Source organism: Schistocerca cancellata, chromosome 2, assembly GCF_023864275.1.
Source record: "Schistocerca cancellata isolate TAMUIC-IGC-003103 chromosome 2, iqSchCanc2.1, whole genome shotgun sequence".
In the NCBI taxonomy this organism is placed as follows: domain Eukaryota; kingdom Metazoa; phylum Arthropoda; class Insecta; order Orthoptera; family Acrididae; genus Schistocerca; species Schistocerca cancellata.
Window position 1 is genome coordinate 646278328 of NC_064627.1, and position 22688 is coordinate 646301015.

Sequence of the window (22688 nt, forward strand, 5' to 3'; positions counted from 1 at the left end):
AACTCAGCCTAAGGGACAGCAATTTTCCCCTCCTGTTCCACAATCTTTCTATGTCCACTGCATAGCCTACAGAACCACTGATGAGTCTCGCTCATTTTCCCAATTCCCACGCCACTACAATCGCCCCAATGAAAAAAGTTACTACATCCATCACACCAGACCTAACGATTCTACGGCACTCATGGTACAAATCGATTTTAGTGACAGAAAGACAATTAAGTTACCCTCAAACAATGAAAATACGTGTACGAAAAATTAGGCCTAATCGCGACTATATAAACAGTGGTTCAGAAGTTTTTTACTGGAAATTACTTACGAGATGACGATACTCTACAGATATAAAGGGGCAGCAAACGTGTTTAGTACACTAAACTATCAGTAAATGCACTTAAAATTGCGGTATGAAGTTTAATCTGAAAGCTCAAAAGTTCGGCCTGGCCGCGATATGTAAACAAAACGAACTATACGTGATTACTGTGAAAATACGCGAGTAAGACAAAAACCTTTAATGGTACGCTTGAAGAGCACTATAATTAACGTAATATATTAGTTTAAAGTGTTAAAAACAGTTTATTACTACTTAAATTACTTATCTTGTACGAGAGCTGTGACTCAGACGTCCGTATAGCAGGCGCAGGGCTGTACCATGTACAGCGTGTGCAGGCACTATCAGCAGCTGATTGGCCTCCACGGGTACACTTGTGCGAATGGTTCATCCAGCAATGTGTCAATCCTCATTTCAGTACAAATGTTCTCTTTACGGATGAAGCTTCATTCCAACGTGATCAAATTGTAAATTTTCACAATCGACATGAGAATCCGCACGCAATTGTGCAATCATGTCATCGACACAGATTTTCTGTGAACGTTTGGGCAGGCATTGTTGGTGATGTCTTCATTGGGCCCCATGTTCTTCCACATACGCTCAATGGAGCACGTTATCATGATTTCATAGGGGATGCTCTACCTGCGCTGCTAGAACATGTGCCTTTACAAGTACGACACAACATGTGGTTCATGCACGATGGAGCTCCTGCACATTTCAGTGGAAGTGTTCGTACGCTTCTCAACAACAGATTCATGAAAGTTTGGCCGTACCTTTTTGTAACACCCTGTATATTCATGTTTGCTAAGTGTTTGTCTCTCTTGTGTATTGGAAGTACATATTATTGTATAACAGGATCCACAGTTTGTCTATTGTGCTAATGCTAGGTAACAAGTAACGGGAAGACCATTATTTATGGAAACAATAATTTATTTATTCAAAAGACAGTGAGAAGTAACAACCTGTTAGTGAATTCCAATTAACTTTCATTTTAAATAGTAAAGTATTTAACTGAGAGAGACTTAACCTGTGACCAGCTCATAATTTTGCAGTGAACTAGATTTATAATTTTATGTCAACTAGGAACGTGTTTGAAAAATAATACTTAACCTATGTTCAATTTATGATTCTGCAGTGAATATTAATAGTAATGTTATAAAACATATTCGGTTTGAATAAGCCCTGAAAGTAATAGTGTGTTTCGTCATGTGTTATATTTATGCAAATAGTCTGTCCTGCTCTGTCAGCTTCCAGTCTTAACCGTGAACATACGCAAGTGTCAGAGTTCATTGCACTCGCATGTGGCAAAATATAGGTTGTGTTTGTCCGTTAAAGTTACTCATACCTACTTTCTTAAACAAGAACGTTAATCTTTCTCTTGCCTAATTAGGCTGGCGACCGTTTTCCTTATTATTTAAACAGTGTAGCTACGTAAAACATTATTTGTTACTGTCTGAATATTTACGTAATTCTGACTTTCACTTCCGATAAGCCATGATGGCACAGTGGTGCTAAAACGTCTTTGGGTACTTGGAAAAAACGGTTTTTTGCGTAGCTAGCGATACACACATCCTAAAATTTTAGCTACAAACACAATAAACACAAGGAGCTGCAAATCCAAATAATGGACTACTATTCGCTTTTGCTTTCACGATCTCGCCGAACTCAACACTTTTAACTTACGCACTGTGGTGCAGAAGGGAACAAAATCGATGCGCAGTGTATAGACTGTTATGTTACACTGTAATTTCTACTGTCACAGACGTGTACATAATGAAATATCTCTGAGACTGGAAGTCTTTGGCATTGTTATGGTTGCAGTATCGCTAGCTTTGGATGTATACCTCTATGTGACGGAAAAGTGTGTGAGTTGTGCAATTTATTTTGTGTTATATATACACAAAGAAAATGCATTATACAGTTTTGGATATTGCAAGATAATAAGCAACCTGCAATAGAACGTAATTGCGCGGATTCTTCATTGTAAGTAACCCAAACATCATCTATTTATTCATCAATTTGATTTGCTGGCCATGTTTGCAGTTGAAATTGTTGGACGTGAGGTCCACAAGTTATGCAAAACGCCGTTGTTTCTCAGTACCCAAACATGTTTCAGCACCACTGTGCCATCATCAGTAGGTTTTGTTTATTTTGCAGTGTGAACATTTTTGTCTAATCATTATAAATTTATGTGCATCTTTATTTTAAACAACAGATCGTTTCTTTTTGTAAATACCTTTACATTTGGTGTGCATGAATTTTCTGTATCACTTGTGTGTTGAATACTACAGGTGGCTTGTCATCTGCAAGCAAACGATGTTTATGAGAAAGGTTTTTGCTGGGAGTTAAGCTATCTTCTAGAATGTTTCGCGCCTATATCCGTTTTTACTTACGTTTTCGTGTGGGAAGCACTTCCATTCTCCACATCATGCTGAGGTGTTGTGATGCACACGTAACTATAACAAATATTTTCCACAAATAACGTAGTAAAACACATTTCACGTAACTAAAACATTTTGATTGTGGTTTGTTGTGTGTCCCAGCCCAGTCAATGTTCATTTGTTCACCCGAGATTTCCGATCCAAATTTGAATTTTCTTTGCATTTTATCTTTGTGTGCGTGTGTGTGTTTTCTGTGCACTTCTTAGCTGTGTGTGTTGTTTTTTATATAACATTCCTTCAGTGTGTAAATGGTGCATCTTTACAGATTTTAGTATATCTATTTTTCGTGTGTGTGTGTGTAGATTTTATCTGTTTATGCTGCTTTTATTTGTAAAGTTCCTTTAATGTTTTAAATAGTGTGCCCTTGCAGAGTGTAGTGTATTTGTTTAAGACCTGTTTTTCTTCTGCTATTGTCTTCTGTATATGAACGTTTTCCTCAATGGTCAGTTTGCTGTATAGGTTGTGGCTGGGTTTTAGTATTCTTAAGTCTGTTTCTAATGTGATTGGATGGTAATTGTTGACTACAAGGTGGTCAGCATATGTGCTATGGGAGCTGTTGCTTTTTAAAACTCTGAGATGTTCTGAATATCCGGTTTTGAAGTTTCCGCATTTTTGTCCTACATACAGTGACTGGCAAGTGCTGTATGTGAGTTCATATATTTCTGATCTGTTAAATTTATCCATGGGTGTTTCTTGTGTTCTGACATTTTTCTGTGTTGTGTTCTCCATCCTGTGTCCTATTTGGAGTCCCTGTGTCTTTAATATGTTGCCTATTCTGTGAACAGTCTTGTTATTGTAGGTGAGTGTTGTATTTTCGTTCAGGACTCTCTTTACCTGTATTATTGCTTTTTGTATGTGGTTGTTCTCCTCTTTTGTGAGTTTTTGTAGACACTGTTGCTTTTTCTGAAGATCTTAAGATCAGTCTCCATGTTTTTTGGGTGATGGTTTTCTCGTATTAGATGGTCTGCAAAAGTGAAGTGTGTACTATTACTTCTTAGAGCTCTGAGGTGTTCAGAGTACCTCATTTTAAAATTTCCGCATGTTTGGCCTATGTAGACCAAATAGCATGAACTGCAGGTTAACTGATACATTCCAGATTTGGAGAATTTCTCTGTAGAGGAGTTCTTAGATCTTATATTCCTCTGTACTGTGTTATTTGGAATGATATTTATAGCCCTTGTTTGTTCAGTATGTTTCCCAACGTGTGTGCATTTCTGTTACTGTATGTTAGTATGTGCCATGTTCTACTCTACGTAGGGTATCCCTGGTATCCTGTTTATGTCTTGAGCTTGTGTTCTTGGTGTTTGCAAGTAGATGGTGGATTAAAGAAAAAAGTAGATTCTCACAAAAGTAAAGTAAGAAATAATGTTACCATTTTTCACCAAAATATTCTGGGATTCAAGAATAAAGTAGATGAGCTCCTGGTTTGTTTAGATGACATTTAATCTGATAATGTAATAGATATGCTATGCCTGTCTGAGTATCACATTGTGTCTGATATGGAAAAGGTAAATATCATTGGTTATAAATTAGCTGAAAATATGAGTAGAGAGAATAAGGTGGGAGGAGGAGTTGCCATATGTGTCAAAAGTTATCACTGTGTAGAAAGATTAGATTCAAAAAAGTTTTGTCTAGAGCAACATATAGAAGCATGTGCCTGTCACCTTTCAAGAAGGGCTCTTTTATAATTGTAACAGTGTATAGGTCCCCTTCAGGAAATTTTCATTTATTCCTGGAAAACTTGGATGCCTTGATGTGCTAAGTGTCAGATAGGGGAAAGCAATTTATTATTTGTGGGGACTTCAATGTTGATTCACTGAAAGAGTGTAGTAGGAAGAATGACCTGGAAGTCTTGCATGGTTCTTTCAATTTGTCATGTGTCATTATTTTTCCTACTTGGGTAGTAAAGTACAGCAGCACATTGATAGATAACACATTTATAGACCAAGATAGGTTTAAAAACATAAATTTTTGTCCTGTTGAGAATGGGCTTTCTGATCATGATGCTCAGCTAGTTACAGAATATGACATAGCTCCAATCAGTAATTCAAAACTACCCTCCAAATTGGTGCATTCAGTTAATGACTCAACAATTAGAAATTTCAGAGAAAATCTTCAGCAGTTAGACTGGGATGAGGTGTGCAAGGAACCCGATGCTTATTTAAAATATAACTTATTTCATGATACACTTGTAAGAGAATTTGAAAAGTATTTCCCCAAGAAAGTAGCTAAATCTAATTATCAGAAACTATGCAAAAAACCTCGGCTTACTAAAAGAATAAAAATATCTTGTAAACTGCAAAAGGGAACTGTATCTAACAACAAGAAAGAGTAATGACCAAGAAATAGCCACCTATTATAAAAAGTACTGTGCTACCCCCTCCTCAAACCATGGACCTTGCTGTTGGTGGGGAGGCTTGCGTGCCTCAACAATACAGATAGCTGTGCCGTAGGTGCAACCACAACGGAGGGGTATCTGTTGAGAGGCCAGACAAACGTGTTGTTCCTGAAGAGGGGCACCAGCCTTTTCAGTAGTTGCAGGGGCAACAGTCTGGGTGAATGACTTATGTGGCCTTGTAACACTAACCAAAATGGCCTTGCTGTTCTGGTACTGTAAACAGCTGAAAGCATGCGGAAACTACAGCCGTAATTTTTCCCGAGGGCATGCAGCTTTACTGTATGATTAAATGACGATGGCGTCCTCTTGGGTAAAATATTCTGGAGGTAAAATAGTCCTCCATTCGGATCTCCAGGCGGGGACTACTCAAGATGACGTCGTTATCAGGAGAAAGAAAACGGCGTTCTACGGATCGGAGTGTGGAATGTCAGTTCCTTTAATCGGGCAGGTACGTTAGAAAATTTACAAAGGGAAATGGATAGGTTAAAGTTAGATATAGTACGAATTAGTGAAGTTCTGTGGCAGGAGGAACAATACTTTTGGTCAGGTGAATACAGGGTTATAAATACAAAATCAAATAAGGGTAATGCAGGAGTAGGTTTAATAATGAATAAAATAATAGGACTACGGTTAAACTACTACAAACAGCATAGTGAACGCATTATTGTGGCCAAGATAGACACAAAGCCCACACCTACTACAGTGGTACAAGTTTATATGCCAACTAGCTCCGCAGATGACGAAGAAATTGATGAAATGTATGATGAGATAAAAGAAATTATTCAGGTAGTGAAGGGAGACGAAAATTTAATAATCATGGGTGACAGGAATTCGGTAGTAGGAAAAGGGAGAAAAGGATACTTAGTAGGTGAATATGGATTGGGGCTAAGAAATGAAAGTGGAAGCCGCCTGGTAGAATTTTTCACAGAGCACAAATTAATCATAGCTAACACTTGGTTCTATAATCATGAAGGTAGGTTGTATACATGGACGAACCCTGGAGATACTACAAGATATCAGATAGATTATATAATAGTAAGGCAGAGATTTCGGAACCAGGTCTTAAATTGTAAGACATTTCCAGGGGCAGATGTGGACTCTGACCACAATCTATTGGTTATGAACAGTAGACTAAAACTGAAGAAACTGCAAAAAGGTGGGAATTTAAGGAGATGGGACCTGGATAAACTGAAAGAACCAGAAGTTGTACAGAGTTTCAGGGAGAGCATAAGGGAACAATTCACAGGAATGGGGGCAACAAATACAGTAGAAGAAGAATGGGTAGCTTTGAGAGATGAAGTAGTGAAGGCAGCAGAGGATCAAGTAGGTAAAAAGACGAGGGCTAGTAGAAACCCTTGGGTAACAGAAGAAATATTGAATTTAATTGATGAAAGGAGAAAATACAAAAATGCAGTAAATGAGCAGGCAAAAAGGAATACAAACGTCTCAAAAATGAGTTCGACAGGAAGTGCAAAATGGTTAAGCGGGGATGGCTAGAGGACAAACGTAAGGATGTAGAGGCTTATCTCACTAGGGGTAAGATACAGGGTGTTTCAAAAATGACCGGTACATTTGAAACGGCAATAAAAACTAAACGAACAGCAATAGAAATACACCGTTTGTTGCAATATGCTTGGGACAACAGTACATTTTCAGGCAGACAAACTTTCGAAATTACAGTAGTTACAATTTTCAACAACAGATGGCGCTGCGGTCTGGGAAACTCTATAGTACGATATTTTCCACATATCCACCACGCGTAGCAATAATATGGCGTAGTCTCTGAATGAAATTACCCGAAACCTTTGACAACGTGTCTGGCGGAATGGCTTCACATGCAGATTAGATGTACTGCTTCAGCTGTTCAATTGTTTCTGGATTCTGGCGGTACACCTGGTCTTTCAAGTGTCCCCACAGAAAGAAGTCACAGGGGTTCATGTCTGGCGAATAGGGAGGCCAATCCACGCCGCCTCCTGTATGCTTCGGATAGCCCAAAGCATTCACACGATCATCGAAATATTCATTCAGGAAATTAAAGACGTCGGCCGTGCGATGTGGCCGGGCACCATCTTGCATAAACCACGAGGTGTTCGCAGTGTCGTCTAAGGTAGTTTGTACCACCACAAATTCACGAAGAATGTCCAGATAGCGTGATGCAGTAATCGTTTCGGATCTGAAAAATGGGCCAATGATTCCTTTGGAAGAAATGGCGGCCCAGACCAGTACTTTTTGAGGATGCAGGGACGATGGGACTGCAACATGGGGCTTTTCGGTTCCCCATATGCGCCAGTTCTGTTTATTGACGAAGCCGTCCAGGTAAAAATAAGCTTCGTCAGTAAACCAAATGCTGCCCACATGCATATCGCCGTCATCAATCCTGTGCACTATATCGTTAGCGAATGTCTCTCGTGCAGCAACGGTAGCGGCGTTGAGGGGTTGCCGCATTTGAATTTTGTATGGATAGAGGTGTAAACTCTGGCGCATGAGACGATACGTGGACGTTGGCGTCATTTGGACCGCAGCTGCAACCCGGCGAACGGAAACCCGAGGCCGCTGTTGGATCACCTGCTGCACTAGCTGCGCGTTGCTCTCTGTGGTTGCCGTACGCAGTCGCCCTACCTTTCCAGCACGTTCATCCGTCACGTTCCCAGTCCGTTGAAATTTTTCAAACAGATCCTTTATTGTATCGCTTTTCGGTTCTTTGGTTACATTAAACCTCCGTTGAAAACTTCGTTTTGTTGCAACAACATTGTGTTCTAGGCGGTGGAATTCCAACACCAGAAAAATCCTCTGTTCTAAGGAATAAACCATGTTGTCTACAGCACACTTGCACGTTGTGAACAGCACACGCTTACAGCAGAAAGACGACGTACAGAATGGCGCACCCACAGACTGCGTTGTCTTCTATATCTTTCACATCACTTGCAGCGCCATCTGTTGTTGAAAATTGTAACTACTGTAATTTCGAAAGTTTGTCCGCCTGAAAATGTACTGTTGTCCCAAGCATATTGCAACAAACGGTGTATTTCTATCGCTGCTCGTTTAGTTTTTATTGCCGTTTCAAATATACCGGTCATTTTTTAAACACCCTGTAGATACTGCCTACAGGAAAATTAAAGAAACCTTTAGAGAAAAGAGAGCCACTTGCATAAATATGAAGAGCTCAGATGGAAACCCAGTTCTAAGAAAAGAAGGTAAATTAGAAAGTTGGAAGGAGTATATAGAGGGTCTATACAAGGGTGATGTACTTGAAGACAATATTATGGAAATGGAAGAGGATGTAGATGAAGATGAAATGGGAGATATGATACTGTGTCAAGACTTTTACAGGCCACTGAAAGACCTGAGTCAAAACAAGGCCACTGGAGTAGACAATATTCCATTACAACTACTGACAGCCTTGGGAGAGCCAGTCCCGGCAAACTCCATCTGGTGAGCAAGATGTATCAGACAGGCGAAATACCATCAGACTTCAAGAAGAATATAATAATACCAATCACAAATACAGCAGGTGTTGACAGATGTGAAAATGACTGAACTATCAGTTTAATAAGTGACAGCTGCAAAATACTAACGCGAATTCTTTACAGACGAATGGAAAAACTGATAGAAGCTGACCTTGGGGAAGATCAGTTTGGATTCCGTAGAAATGTTGGAACACGTGAGGCAATACTGACCCTATGACTTATCTTAGAAGAAAATTTAAGGAAAGGCAAACCTACGTTTCTAGCACTTGTAGACTTAGAGAAAGCTTTTGACAATGTTGATTGGAATACTCTCTTTCAAATTCTGAAGGTGAAGGGGTAAAATACAGGGAGCGAAACGCTATTTACAATTTGTACAGAAACCAGATGGCAGTTATAAGAGTCGAGGGACATGAAAGGGAAGCAGTGGTTGGGAAGGGAGTGAGACAGGGTTGTAGCCTCTTCCCGAAGTTATTCAGTCTGTATTTTGAGCAAGCAGTAAAGGAAACAAACGAAAAATTCAGAGTAGGTATTAAAATCCATGGAGAAGAAATGAAAACTTTGAGGTTTGCCGATGACATTGTAATTCTGACAGAGACAGCAAAGGACTTGGAAGAGCAGTTGAACGGAATGGACAGTCTTGAAAGGAAGGAATAAGATGAACATCAACAAAAGCAAAACGAGGATAATGGAATGTAGTCGAATTAAGTTGGGTGATGCTGAGGGAATTAGACTAGGAAATGAGATACTTAAAGTAGTAAAGGAGTTCTGCTATTTGGGGAGCAAAATAACTGATGATGGTCGAAGTAGAGAGGATATAAAATTTAGACTGGCAATGGCAAGGAAAGCGTTTCTGAAGAAGAAAAATTTGTTGACATCGAGTATAGATTTAAATGCCAGGATGTCGTTTCTGAAAGTATTTGTATGGAGTGTAGCCATGTATGGAAGTGAAACGTGGGCGATAAATAGTTTAGACAAGAAGAGAATATAAGCTTTCGAAATGTGGTTGTACAGAAGAATGCTGAAGATTAGATGGGTAGAACACATAACTAATGAGAAGGTATCGAATAGAATTGGGGAGAAGAGGAGCTTGTGGCACAACTTGACTAGAAGAAGTGATCGGTTGGTAGAACATGTTCTGAGACATCGAGGGGTCACCAAATTAGGGCAGCGTGGAGGGTAAAAATCGTAGAGGGAGACCAAGAGATGAATACACTAAGCAGATTCAGAAGGATGTAGGCTGCATTGGTACTGGGAGATGAAGAAGCTTATAGAGTAGCATGGAGTGCTGCATCAGACCAGTCTCAGGACTGAAGACCACAACAACAACAACAACAACAACTGTGCTACATTAAGAAAGGTTATTGAAAAGTCCACAAGCATGTGCGCCATGTCTGAGATTAATACCTCTGATAAGAAAATGAAAACAATTTGGAATATTATTACAAGGGAGACAGAGTAACCAAGAGTAAAGGATGACGGCATCACCATGCAAGGCCGTTAATGGAAGGGGCCTTACCCACAGCATTTGATACAATTGAAACTCCATCCACCTCTCCTTCTGAAATTAGGAAGATAATAAACTCCCTCAAGAATAAAAGCTCACATGAAAGTGATGGCATTTCGAGCAGGATAATAAAAGCTTGTTCCTAAGAAATAAGTTGGATTCTTAGCCACATATGTAATAGCCCTCTGAAGCAGGGTATTTTTCCAGATAGACTGAAGTGTGCCATTGTTAAACCACTGCATAAAAAGGGGATACATCTGATGTCAACAACTACCATGCAATCTCTCTTCTGACTGCCTTATCCAAAATTCTAGAAAAAGTAATGTATTGTAGAGTAGCTTCACACCTTTAAAAAATAAAATTTTAACAAAATGTCAGTTTGGTTTCCAGAACGTTTTTTCAACGGAAAATGCTGTATATACTTTCCCTAATGAAATTTTAAATTCTCTGAGTAACCGGAAGTCACCCGTTGGGATTTTTTGTGACCTATCAAAGGCTTTTGATTGTGTAAATCATGGAATACTTCTAGATAAGCTCAAGTACTGTGGTATGAATGGGACAGTGCCAAATGGTTTAAATCATACCTAACTGGAAGAGTGCAGAAGGTTGAAATAAACAGTTCACATAATATGCAAAAAACTGGTGATTTCTCAAACTGGGGAACAATTCATGAAGATGCAAAGCTGGTACTTTTTGCCGATGATACAAGTATAGCGATCACACCTAACAGACAAGAATTAACTGGTGAAATTGTAAACTATGTTTTTAAGTAAATCATTAAATGTTTCTCTGCAAATGTGCTCTCATTAAACTTTGATAAAACACAGTATATACAGTCCCACACAGCAAATGGAATGACACAATTAATAAATATAGACTTCGATCAGAAATCGGTAGTTAAGGTAGAATATTCAAAATTTCTAGGTGTATGCATTGATGAGGGGTTGAACTGGAAAAAACACACTGAGGATTTGCTGAGACGTTAGAGTTCGGCTACTTATGCTATTAGGGACACCGCAAATTTTGGAGATATACATCTGAGTAAATTAGCTTACCACGCCTATTTTCATTCTCTGCTTTCGTATGGCATCATATTCTGGGGTAACTCATCATTGAGTAAATGAGTATTCATTGCACAAAAGCGTGTAATCAGAATAATTGCTGGAGCTCATCCATGATCATTCTACAGACACCTATTTAAAGAGCCTGAGATCTTTACTGTGGCATCACAATATATATATTCATTTATGAAATTTGTTATTAACATTCCGAACGAATACAAAAGTAATAGCAGTGTACATGGCTACAACACTAGGAGAAAGGATAATCTTCACTTCTGAAGGTTAAATCTAGCTTTGGCTCAGAAGAGGGTAAATTATGCTGCCACAAAAGTCTTTGGTAACTTACCTGTTGTTGTTGTAGTCTTCAGTCCTGAGACTGGTTTCATGCAGCTCTCCATGCTACTCTATCCTGTGCAAGCTTCTTCATCTCCCAGTACCTACTGCAACCTACATCCTTCTGAATCTGCTTAGTGTATTCATCTCTTGGTCTCCCTCTTCGATTTTTACCCTCTACCCTTCCCTCCTATACTAAATCGGTGATCCCTTGATACCTCAGAACATCTCCTACCAACCGATCCCTTCTTCTAGTCAAGTTGTGCCACAAACTTCTATTCGCCCCATTCCTATCCAATACCTTGTCATTAGTTATATGATCTACCCACCTAATCTTCAGCATTCTTCTGTAGCACCACATTTCGAAAGCTTCTATTCTCTTCTTGCCCAAACTTGTTATTGTCCATGTTTCACTTCCATACATGGCTACACTCCATACAAATGCTTTCAGAAACGACTTCCTGACACTTCAATCTATACTCGATGTTAAAAAATTTCTCTTCTTCAGAAACGCTTTCCTTGCCATTGCCAGTCTACATTTTATATACTCTCTAGCTCGACCATCATCAGTTATTTTGCTCCCCAAATAGCAAAACTCATTTACTACTTGAAGTGCCTCATTTCCTAATCTAATTCCCTCGGCGTCACCCAACTTAATTCGACATTCCATTATCCTCGTTTTGCATTTGTTGATGTTCATGTTATATCCTCCTTTCAAGACACTGTCCATTCCGTTCAACTGCTCTACCAAGTCCTTTGCTGTCTCTGACAGAATTACAATCTCATCGGCAAACCTCAAAGTTATTATTTCTTCTCCATGGATTTTAATACCTACTCCGAATTTTTCTTTTGTTTCCTTCACTGCTTGCTCAATACACAGATTGAATAACATCGGAGAGAGGCTACAACCCTGTCTCACTCCCTTCCCAACCACTGCTTCCCTTTCATATCCCTCGAGTCTTAAAACTGCCATCAGGTTTCTGTACAAATTGTAAATAGCCTTTCGCTCCCTGTATTTTACCTCTGTCACCTCCAGAATTTGAAAGAGAGTATTCCAGTCAACATTGTCAAAAGCTTTCTCTAAGCCTACAAATGCTAGAAACGTAGGTTTGCCTTTCCTTAATCTAGCTTCTAAGATAAGTCGTAGGGTCAGTTTTGCCTTACGTGTTCCAGTATTTCTACGGAATCCAAACTGATCTTCCCCGAGGTCGGCTTCTACCAGTTTTTCCATTCCTCTGTAACGAATTCGCGTTAGTATTTTGCATCCGTGACTTATTAAACTGATAGTTCGGTAATTTTCACATCTGTCAGCACCTACTTTCTTTGGGATTTGAATTATATATTCTTCTTGAAGTCTGAGGGTATTTCGCCTGTCTCATACATCTTGCTCACCAGATGGTAGAGTTTTGTCAGGACTGGCTCTCCCAAGGCTGTCAGTAGTTCTAATGGAATGTTGTCTACTCCCGGGCCTTGTTTCGACTCAGGTCTTTCAGTGCTCTGTCAAACTCTTCACGCAGTATCGTATCTCCCATTTCATCTTCATCTACATCCTCTTCCATTTCCATAATATTGTCCTCAAGTACATCGCCCTTGTATAGACTCTCTATATACTCCTTCCACGTTTCTGTTTTCCCTTCTTTGCTTAGAACATGGTTTCCATCTGAGCTCTTGATATTTATGCAAGTGGCTCTCTTTTCTCCAAAATTCTCTTTAATTTTCTTGTAGGCAGTATCTATCTTACGCCTAGTAAGATAAGCCTCTACATCCTTACATTTGTCCTCTAGCCATCCCTGCTTAGCCATTTTGCACTTCCTGTCGATCTCATTTTTGAGACGTTCGTATTCCTTTTTGCCTGCTTCATTTACTGCATTGTTATATTTTCTCCTTTCATCAAATCAATTCAGTATTTCTTCTGTTACCCAAGGGTTTCTACTAGCCCTCGTGTTTTTACCTACTTGATCCTCTGCTGCCTTCACTACTTCATCTCTCAAAGCTACCCATTCTTCTTCTACTGTATTTGTTTCCCCCATTCCTGTGTATTGTTCCCTTATGCTCTCCCTGAAAGTTTGTACAACCTCTGGTTGTTTCAGTTTATCCAGGTACCATCTCCTTAAATTCCCACATTTTTGCAGTTTCTTCAGTTTTAATCTACAGTTCATAACCAATAGATTGTGGTCAAAGTCCACATCTGCCCCTGGAAATGTCTTACAATTTAAAACCTGGTTCCGAAATCTCTGTCTTACCATTATATAATCTATATGAAACCCGTCAGTATCTCCAGGCTTCTTTCATGTATACAACCTTGTTTTATGATTCTTGAACCAAGTGTTAGCTATGATTAATTTGTGCTCTGTGCACAATTCTACCAGGCGGCTTCCTCTTTCATTTCTTAGCCCCTATCCATATTCACCTACTATGTTTCCTTCTCTCCCTTTTGCTACTACCGAATTCCAGTCACCCACGACTATTAAATTTTCGTCTGACTTCCCAATCTGAATAATTTCTTTTATTTCATAATAAATTTCTTCAATTGCTTCGTCATCTGCAGAGCTAGTTGGCATACAAACTTGTACTACTGTAGTAGGCGTGGGCTTCGTGTCTATCTTGGCCACAATAATACGTTAACTATGCTGTTTGTAGTAGCTTACCCGCACTCCTATTTTTTTTTATTCATTATTAAACCGACTCCTGCATTACCCCTATTTGATTTTGTATTTATAACCCTGTATTCTCCTGACCAAAAGTCTTGTTCCTCCTGCCACCGAACTTCACTAATTCGTACTATATCTAACTTTAACCTATCCATTTCCCTTTTTAAATTTTCTAACTTGCCTGCTCGATTAAGGGATCTGATATTCCATGCTCTGATCCGTAGAAAGCCAGTTTTCTTTCTCCTGATAACGACGTCCTCCTGAGTAGTCCCCACCTGGAGATCCGAATGGAGGACTATTTTACCTCTGGAATATTTTACCCAAGAGGACGCCATCATCATTTAACCATACAGTAAAGCTGCATGCCCTCGGGAAAAATTACGGCTGTTGTTTCCCCTTGCTTTCAGCCATTAGCAGTACCAGCAGAGCAAGGACATTTTGGATAGTGTTACAAGGCCAGATTAGTCAATAATCCAGACTGTTGCCCCTGCAACTACTGAAAAGGCTGCTGCCCCTCTTCAGGAACCAAACGTTGGTCTGGCCTCTCAACAGAAACCCCCCTGTTGTGGTTGCATCTACGGTACGGCTATCTGTATCGCTGAGACACATAAGCCTCCCCACCAACGGCAAGGTCCATGGTTCTTGGGGGAGGGGGGGTCACCTACCTAATAGCGTCAAAAGTCTGACAGATAGCCATATAGCATTTAAAAGGAAATTAAGAGAATTTCTTAATGGCAACTCCATCTATTCATTAGATGAATTTTTGGATATATTAAGTGGGCAATTTCCCCCCAAAAACATTAAAAATATTGAGTGTCATGTTATATTTTGTGTAATGTAATATCTTGTATAGACACCTTTTATTAACCTGACACGTTCCACATCATTACAAAGTGTCGTATTCATGGTCTATGGAACAAGTACTAATCTAATATAATCTGATGGGAGAACCCATTGGTAGCCCATCTTTTTGAAGATAGAACTCTTTCTTGAAAGTGAAGTAATTCTGTTCTGTTATAATCTTTAGGGTGGCTTTTATTTCATCTATGTGTGTACTTGTTATGTTCCCTTGATACTGCAGCTGTGTTCAACAATGCTGATTGTTCCTTCTAATGGTGCATTTGTGTACATGGATGTGATGTCAAAAGATACCAGGGTTGCTGTTGATAGTATGTTATCTTTCGAAACTGTTCACTGGTATTTTTTAGATTTCTGCGGTAATGTATGTAAGTGTCTAGCTAGGTGGTAAGATGGTGCATTTTTGAAATTGATTATGGGCCTGATTGGTCAGCTATTTTTATGTGTCTTTGGTAAACTATTGAGGCTGGGTGCTTAGGGACTCTTTTGTGTAATGCATTTGGCTTGAGTCCCCATGACAGTGACTGAGGGTTTTTAAGAATTTTTGAATATTTCTTTGGTACTTCATCGTAGGATCACTGATTAACTTGATGATGTTGTTCTGTTCCATAAATTTTTCTGTTTTCTTGATGTACTTTTCCTCATTCATCAGATTAGAATTGAGAAGGTTATAATTTCAGACAATGTTCTCAAACAAGCACTGCAAGCTAATGACAAATTTGATGATGCTATAGCCCCTAAAATAGAATTTGTTTTGGAGCAATTACAGCTTACTATAACAAAGCAAATTAGATATTCTCCTGAGCTTTTGACATGGGCAGCAACCATTTGCTTTTCATTTCCATCACTTGAGAAAAAAATGTGTTAACATTACTTTATCCTGCCTATTTAGGGCAGTGTCTATGCCGGCTGCAACAGCTGACCACCGATGAGGCCTGGCTCTGAACCCACTTCATTGCAGCTTACCAGCCAACCCATGTCGATCGATGAGGGTCCTTTCCTGTACCTTGGGGCAACATTGACAAATCAGATACCTGAAAAACAAACTCTATGTATTTCGCCACAAGACTGTAAAAAACCAATTGTCCAACATATTTTGTTACACATGAACAGTATACCCATACTTTTTCAAAGAATAATGCTCACATTTGCATTCTTTAGATCCAAAGTACCATGTAATGAAAGTAGTTGCAACAACTATTAAGAAACATATATTTGTACTGGTATTTTAACACTTCATAGTGTTAATTTGGAAACTGGTACTTTCAAATTTCATGGGTTAATTTGGAAACATTTTTAACAACTTTTATCAGCCTAGTTTGAAACGAAACTGGTAATTATCATGCAAACGCTCAGATGAGCATATTCTCTTTTTCGGTCGTCCTCAGTTTTTTCCCACTGCCTGCAACCCAAATGGGGGTGTTAAGAAGTATCTTTCCAGGGGATGTTAAATTTTACCAGAACTTTTGTCCTTGGACGCAGTAGTATAGTGAGAAATCGGCCAAACGACATTAATACAAAGCACAAGTAATAGCAAATAACAATACAAAATACCTTATTAATAGCTATCTTTAAATACTAACGATGGTTTTTAACACAATTATGAACTCACAACCAATGTAATACTGTATAACAAACAATGCTAGGTGAGTTAATACCTATTTACAGTAGGTGACATTACAAACCTACTAGAAATTTGAAACTATGTATTTTAAGGACGATTTTTAACTGATTAATTAATAACTGGTTAAAACAAATACGATTGAGGACCCACAATTGATGTAAGAGTGTTCACATAACATAAAATCCGTTCATCATAAGAATAAACCTGACGTATACATTGCACTGTGTATTCTTCCATGTTTGCTGGAACGTCATTGGATTTCCGTTTCACGTGGGACTGCAGCCAAGCTGTCACCAGTACTGTCAAGTATGATAATAAGGGTACGTTTTGTGCTGTGCGTTACGTGCACATTGACTTACCGAAAATGCGGGACGACAGCTTTACCGGCGCATTTAACTTGGACAGCATTGGCCGGTCAGCTGGTACAGTTAGCCTGCAGTCACGTAGCCAGTTGCAGTTGGCACGTAAAAAGAGACGAGCAGAAGAGCAATGTCATTTAATTTTTAAGCAGAATGAAATAATTCGCTTTAAGTCTCCCACAACTTAGACGACTAGACGAAAAGCGCAACACGTTTTCGTTTTTAGCTAACTTACTGTTGTAATTAAAAACAAGAATGATGAAAATTCCTGACTTAAACGCAGGGTAGTTTTTCTGCATAAGATTGTGTGTAGCGTAAGAGAGTATTCAACGATTTCACCGTATAGTTAAATACTGAAGCCACTGAAGGTATTACTTACAGTCAGTCGTCTGGTAATCCTTCCTTATCCGAATCCGAGAAATACATTTCAGTTTTGGAAGTGTTACCTGCTACGTTGATAACGAGCCTAACAACAACAGAATCCACGAAGTCAACCAAGCGCAGCATTTTCTCTTCTTATGTTATGACGAGCCGTTCTATACCCCGTCAGGGTTCGGCAGTGACGTGTGAAAAAGCTTCGTGCGATAGTTCCAATACGTCTGGCAGCTTAACAGTCTTGGTACTTCTCGGGCCGAATCCCGCAGTTTGGCTCTCGATCAGTTTTGTTGGGTTCATACTATAATGGTTCAGTAGCAAATGTAAAAATACAGCATTTGAATGATGTGCTCGATGCTGTAAAAATTATTGGTTTTCATGTTTCTACGATACTTACCTACCTCTGTGGTATAAAACGATGGACGTAGTCCAAATAAAGAGGATTTAGGTTTTCGTTTTTGCCCTTATAATAAAATTGTTGTGTTTTCTTAATTTAAACAACTTTTATGGACAGTCTTTCATAAAACATCGATGATTAAAAATTTGAATTTGAAACAGAAACAGGAATTTTGCGCCCAATATGTAATTAGAAACAAGGAGGCGTGCATTTACAACGCATGAACAAGAAAGAAAACCGTTGATGGCTGTTTATACATTTGAATATCTTAAAGTTTCATGTACCGTAACTTAATAACAAGATTTCTAATACATAAGTAGGACATACTTCCAGGAGCGTAACTACACCAGTGTACGTGTGCTACGGCTTCTGACCAATCATCGCGTTTGTGTTTCTTTACATCAGTTTTATTCTTATGATGAACCGATTATAGTGTGGAAACACTGAACAACAGACAAGCACCAATTCAGCTGACACTTCTACTAATACTGCACCGGCCGTTGCGACAGATGAGATTCTGTTACTTCCGGCGAAAGGAAACGATTTCGTTTCTCTGTAGCTACAAAAGCTAGACTTGAAAGAGAGTATAAAGGAAAAGAAACGAGAGGGCACGGAAATAATGCGCGAACTCGAAAAAGATAATAGCCTGAACGAACAACTGAACAAGTTCTCGAAGCTCGTGATAAGTGTACCCTGGGCCACATAAAGGAGGGAATGGATACATACGAAAACAAATGAGAGACCTAGTTACCAAAAATAAGGATTTGCCTAGTAAAGTGAGTGAACTGGTCTCACAAGTAAACAGACCAGAAGGTCCCGAGTTCGAGTCTCGGTCTGGCACACAGATTTAATCTGTCAGGAAGTTTCAGACCAAAAGAAGCTCACCAAACACTTGAAGACCAGGTAAGAAACATTACTAGCTCTGTGGACGATTTGTCCAGTAATATAGACAATAAAATAGAAACCGAAGTTACAGCGACACTGCAACTTGGAACATTGCAGTAAATCGCGAGAAAGATGACCTTATTGCACGACTGCCACAGGATGTGCGTGAAACACAGCAGCGTATGGTTATGGCAGGCTGTGACACTAACGAGAACAGATCTAGAGAACTTAATGAAATCCCAAGTACTACTTACCGGTGCGGTAACAGCCCCATTAACACTGCGCGTTTCGAGATTTTAAACCGCAATCAAACTGGCAGATACAGCGCGAGCAGTGACGAGCGCATTGTTGGCGCAATAGCCGCTGATGATGCAGTGGCATCCTTGTCGCTTATAAAACACGAAGAGTCGCTTATAAAACATAGACAATTCCAGACATTCTCGGAAGAGCAAAAGACAGTACATCCCTAATTTTCATTAACAGTTATAGGAATGTACTGCTTACTTCTTTGCAGAGAGACAAAAGGTTCAATTTGTGATTTCTTTCATAGCTGGCGAGGCAGCATTGCGGGCGATGGAATCGTCAACACCTGTCGGAATTTTTCAGGATGTGGTGAGTTATTTCTGTCACGCTTCTGATCGAAGTGTGTTCAAGAACTCTTACGGAAGCTTGTTTACAATCCCGAAGTATGTAATCCAAGACAGGGAAACCTGCGCAAATGCTTTGAAAAGTACTTAAATACGACTCGGTATTGGGATGAGCCAATGTCTCCAAGAGATGTACTGCGACTACTGAAAGGCAGACTACCAACTGCCATTGGTAAAAAACTTTTCCATGTCCCTGATACGAACCTGGAACAGTTTATGGCCAATGTTGACTTACTTGACCTCATACAGAAGGATGCAAAGCAAAATGAGAAAGCCACAATAATTTTAACAAAAATAGAAATGAGAATGGAAACAGTCCAAGGAAAAACGGACACCATAGAGATGATTTTTGTGCGTGGGTCGATGGCTACCACGAAAACGAGCACGGAAGTCAAGGTAATTATGGAATTGATAATAACAACAAGTCCAATGGGAATTCGTTTAAGAACGGGAACGACAATTTTAATAGAAAGAGGAGAAATGAAGGGGGCTACAATGTCTCGTTTCAACCCGAGGATGTGAGGGAGATGATTAAACAAGGACAAAAGACAGAGTCAGCAAACTGGCATTCAAACCAAATCGCAACAATCAACAATCGCAGTGACTACCACCACAGAATGAGGCGCCGCAACAGATGCAACGTATCATAGCGTGAGAAGAGTAAAAATGGCTGATGATCAACAACCAAGTACATCGTAAGCGAACAAATTACGCACGACCAATGTAAGCCTTCCGTATGTGGTCGTGGGAGCACAAATGGGGGGCAATTGATACGTTAATGCCGGCCGCGGTGGTCTAGCGGTTCTAGGCGCTCAATCCGGAACCGTGCGACTGCTACGGTCGCAGGTTCGAATCCTGCCTCGGGCATGGATATTTGTGATGTCCTTAGGTTAGTTAGGTTTAAGTAGTTGTAAGTTCTAGGGGACTGATGACCACAGATGTTAAGTCCCGTAGTGCTCAGAGCCATTTGAACTTTTTTTTTTTTTTTTTTGATACGTAAATGTATCCATACTCAGATACAACGAAGGGCTGTATCTGAAAGAAGAACTCAGTGCTGATCCGAAAAAATTGCGCTCAGCGAAATTGTGAGTTGGTACAAGCCACAATCAAGGGAAACATAAATAGCATGCCCGTGAATGCAATTATTGATACGAGCGTGAGTGTATCCGTTATGGACTAAGACCTTTTCTAGTGTATCAATCAGATGAAGTTGTTGCCATCAGTGCCAGTTCAGAATTGTAGAATTGCAGGAGCCTTATGTGGAAGCATGCAGCGAATTCAGAGTAAGTTAACTGCCGTCATTCAAGTGGGAAACGAAGCGATAAAGTGCTCATTCCTCGTTGTGAAAAATTTAGCGGTTCCTTGTTCCTATGCTGGGAATTTGTAAGGGGAAGGGACGCAAAGATCGATCTTTCCCGAGCTGTCGTTGTTGTGGTCTTCAGGCCAGAGACTGGTTTGATCCAGCGCTCCATGCCACTCTATCCTGAACAAGGCTCTTCAAGCGACTCTTCGAGCGTTCCCGGCGGATATGTTGTGAATAATCTTCACGGGTTTGCCGCCGGATCACGTTGTGCAACTTCCACAATATTTCCATGGAGCAACTGTCCGACATCTTCAAGTGGTTCAACCTTGCTGGTAGGTAGGTACACTGACTATCCGCACGTCGACGCCCCGTTTCCTGAACACGTGCGCGAAGAATGCGCCGGCGTGGAAATCGCGCATGCGCAAATGATATGCAGACATATGGTGCTATATTCAAACGGGCTCTGCCGAAAATCGCAGAGCGCTTCTTCTGCGCGTGCGCTGTACGCTGTGGTGTGTACAAGATTCCTTGTCAGTGTGGGCCATACATAGCGCACAGTACAAGATCGCTGCGACGAACATCAGTGTAATACACGCTTTCATCAACCGGAAAAGTCGGCAGTTGCGGAACAGTGTCTGAATACAGGACATTGCATGACTTATGAAAAGACGGAAGTTTTACCCCCGGCATCATCTTTCCGAGACTGCGCCATTGAGGAAGCAATACATCTTCGTACAGCCGATAATCTCATCAACAGAGATGCGGGATTTCAACTGAGCACAGTCTCGACCCCTGCACTGGCTGCTATTTAATCACTATGGTCTAGTGCGGTCTTTGGTGAGTAACGTCTGGCCACACTGTTGGTAAACGCAGCGTACAGCGCACGCGCAGGAGAGCCGCTCTGCAATTTTCGGCAGAGGGCGTTTGAATATGGCACCATCTATCTGCACATCATTTGCGCATGCGCGATTTCCGCGCCGGCGCATTCTTCGGGCGTGTGTTCTAGAAGCGGAGCGTCGACGTGCGGATACTGTCAGTGTACCTAGCCACCAGCAAGGTTGAACCACCAGAAGATGTCTGACAGCTGCTCCGAGGAAACATTGTGGAATTTGCACGTGATCCGGCGGCAAACCCGTGAAGACGTTTTACAAGGCTTTTCATCTCCAAATAATTACTACAACCTACATTCTTCTGAATCTGCTTAGTGAAGTTATCACTTGCTCTCGCTCTACCGCTACAGTCGCAGGTTCATATTCACCTACTGCGTTTCCTTCTCTTCCTTTCCCTACTAACGAATTCCATTCACCGGCTGGAGTGGCCGAGCGGTTCTAGGCGCTACAGTCTGGAACCGCGTGAAAGCTACGGTCGCAGGTTCCTATCCTGCCTCGGGCATGGATGTGTGTGATGTCCTTAGGTTAGTTAGGTTTAAGAAGTTCTAAGTTCTAGGGGACTGATGACCTCCGATGTTAAGTCCTATAGTGCTCAGAGCCATTTGTACCATTTCTCCTTCTACAATTTTTACCCTCCAGGCTCCCTCCAGTATTAAATTGGTGATCCCTTGATGCCTCAGAACGCGTCCTACCAACCGACCCCTTCATCTAGTTAATTTGTGCCACAAATTTCTCTTCTTCAAATGGTTGAAATGGCTCTGAGCACTATGGGACTCAACTTCTGAGGTCATTAGTCCCCTAGAACTTAGAACTAGTTAAACCTAACTAACCTAAGGACATCACACACATGCATGCCTGAGGCAGGATTCGAACCTGCGACCGTAGCAGTCTCGCGGTTCCAGACTGCAGCGCCTAGAACCGCACAGCCACTGAGGCTGGCTCTCTTCTTCCCAATTCTATTCTGCAACTACTCATTAGTTATGTGATCTACCCATCTAATCTTGAGCATTCCCCTGTAGCACCACATTTCAAAAACTTCTATTCTCCTCATGTCTACACTGTTTATCGTCCACATTTCACTTCCACACATGGCTACACTCCATACAAATGCCTTCAGAAAACACTTTCTGACATTTAAATCTATACTCGATGTTAAAAAATTTCTCTTCT

The 22688-nt window shown here is 40.4% G+C and overlaps 1 protein-coding gene across 4 annotated transcripts in view; it reads left to right on the forward strand.

The window, feature by feature from the left end:
- The first annotated feature begins 2151 nt into the window (after window positions 1-2151).
- The window catches only part of LOC126162316 (uncharacterized), a 716875-nt gene continuing 696338 nt past the window's right edge, over window positions 2152-22688 (forward strand). For all 4 annotated transcript variants that reach the window (XR_007535055.1, XR_007535056.1, XR_007535057.1 and 1 more), the window contains exon 1: window positions 2152-2308. The gene's annotated coding sequence lies outside the window, so the exon portion shown is untranslated. The remainder of the gene's footprint in view (window positions 2309-22688) is intronic.